This window comes from Lipotes vexillifer, unplaced genomic scaffold (assembly GCF_000442215.2).
Source record: "Lipotes vexillifer unplaced genomic scaffold, Lipotes_vexillifer_v1.1 scaffold4, whole genome shotgun sequence".
Classification (NCBI taxonomy): Eukaryota; Metazoa; Chordata; class Mammalia; order Artiodactyla; family Lipotidae; genus Lipotes; species Lipotes vexillifer.
In genome coordinates this window covers 4,597,647-4,600,082 of record NW_006785876.1, presented here as the reverse complement: position 1 = coordinate 4,600,082, position 2,436 = coordinate 4,597,647, and the positions used below count along the sequence as shown (strand labels likewise).

The 2,436-nt window shown below is 42.3% G+C and overlaps 1 protein-coding gene across 4 annotated transcripts in view; it reads right to left on the bottom strand.

The window, feature by feature from the left end:
- Positions 1-2,436, bottom strand: part of PTK7 (protein tyrosine kinase 7 (inactive)) — a 62,870-nt gene that overhangs the window by 3,449 nt on the left and 56,985 nt on the right. The window lies entirely within an intron of this gene.

Below are 2,436 nucleotides of genomic sequence, written 5' to 3'. Positions count from 1 at the left end.
GCAAAGGTAGATAGATACACACACACACACACACACACACACACACACACACACACACACACACAGATTGCCTCTGAGAAGGGTAGCTGGAGGCCAGAGAGGAAAGGTAGGGAAACTTTTGGTTTATATTTTGGTGTGAACTACATATAGAAAAGTTCATAAAATATGTCTACTTTCACGAATAACTATAACACCCACACCCAGGTAATAGTCACCAAGTTAAAAAAAAAACAATGATAGGCCCCCAGAAGCCCCCCACTGGCTCCTTCCCCATCAAATTCTCCTCTCTCCTCAAGAGGTAATCACTATCCTGACTTTTATGAAAATAATGTCTTGTCTGTTCTTTACAGTTTTACCGCTTATGCATATGTGCCTAAACAAACAATACAATTCCATTTTGCCTGTTTTAGAACCAGATAAGGCTGCAAGCATACAAATACGTATATTCCTTTGTGCCTTGATTCTTTCACTTAACATTACAAGGTTCATCCTTTTTTTGGGATATCATTGTACTGAGTTCTTTTTCATCATAAACACATCATAATTTATTCCTTCTAATGTCAGTGGAAATTTGTTCCCCCCCCACCAGATTTTCGCTATTAAGAACAGTGCTGGTCAACTACTGAGCCCATGTGCCACAACTACTGAAGTGCCTAGAGCCCGTGCTCCACAACAAGAGAACCCACCACAATGAGAAGCCCATGCACCGCAACGAAGAGTAGCCCCCGCTCACCACAACCAGAGAAAAGCCCGCGTGCAGCAACGAAGACCCAACACAGCCAAAAATAAAATTAAAAAAAAAAAAGAACAGTGCTGAGTACTTCCCTGGTGGCACAGTGGTTAGACTCTGAGCTCCCGATGCAGGGGGCCCAAGTTCGATCCCTGGTCAGGGAACTAGATCCTACATGCATGCCACAACTAAGGAGCCCACGTGCCACAACTTAGGAGCTGGCAAGCCACAACTAAGGAGCCCACAAGCCACAATTAAGGAGCCCACCAGCCACAACTAAGACCCGACACAACCAAATAAATAAATAAATAAGAGCATGACCTCTCTCTTCCTCCCTCCCTTCCTCCCTCCCTCCCTCTTAAAATAAAGAACAGTGCTGTTATGAATGTTCTTATGAGTGTATACATGCATGAGTTTCTCTAAGATACCTCGTGGGGGGTCATGGACTGTGAGTAGCTCTAGCATTACAAAATAATGCAAAACTATTTTCCAAAGTGTAAGAGAGTTGGGGAGATATTTCACTGATACCTTTTAAAAGTGTTTGAGCCATGTGAATGTATTACATATAATACATTATATAACATATTAAATGTAATTATAATTAAGAAATATTAGCATTTAAAAAATATACACCAATGCACTGAACGAATATCAACTGAGCATCTACTATACACCACATACAATTGGGTGCTGATGGAATATAACAGGAATGGCAAGACTGGGCTCCTGATGAGAGGGCAGTCTAGAAGGGAGGTAAGCATTGTACCTGCAGAAGGGTGCCACCAATTGGGGGAAGGTGAGCCAAACAGAGGTAAAATCAGAGCACCAGGAGAGTGCTTGTAAAGACCAATGGTCCCTATGCCTCTGTCACCTTATCCAATCCTTGGGAGCAACACCAAGGGACACAGGACATGTAGCATTTCCTTGTATATAAAAACAAGGCAAACAGAAATGCAAAGAGGTCCGCGTGGAAGGTTATTTAACAAGTTACTGGCCAGCTGTGTATTTCTTCCAGCACACAGACTCACTTTCAGGATCCATAAGGGAGAAGCCATACTAAATCACGGAGAGACAAAACGTGGCCAATGACCAGTATCATGGGTGATCAAGAAAATACTAATCAAGACCTGACAAGGTATCATTTGCCACACATCTGATTCAAAAGGTCAAAAGTCGGCCTCTAACTTACCTCCAATGGTTCAGAAAAATGCATAAAAATAATAATATACAGACAGAGAATAATAAAGCAAATGGGGCAAAATGTAAACAACTGAATCTGGATAAAGGGTTTGTAGGAGCTCCTTGAACCATTCTTACAGTCTTTTAAGTTTGAAATATCAAAATGAAACAAACATACACACATACATACATATGCCAATAAACACATTAAAAAAATGACAATAACTAAGTAAGTAAAAGCAGCCTGTGTGTGGACCAATGACAGTATGTCACAGATTAACCAAGATTATGGTTTATCTGATTCTATGTCCCTGAAGTTCAAAAAGGAACAAAGGTGAATGTGAATGGTAGAAGGGCTGCTCCCACATTACCCAGGGCAAGAAGGAGACCAACCAGTCAGAGAGAAGGGGGTGGGAACACTTGTTGTGCACCTATTGTGTGCCCAGGCTCTGAACCAAGCTAGCTGCTCCCCTGCTTGCTCTCTGTGAGGTGGGCTCCTCCTCAGCTTTGCCCACAGTCCCAGCCAC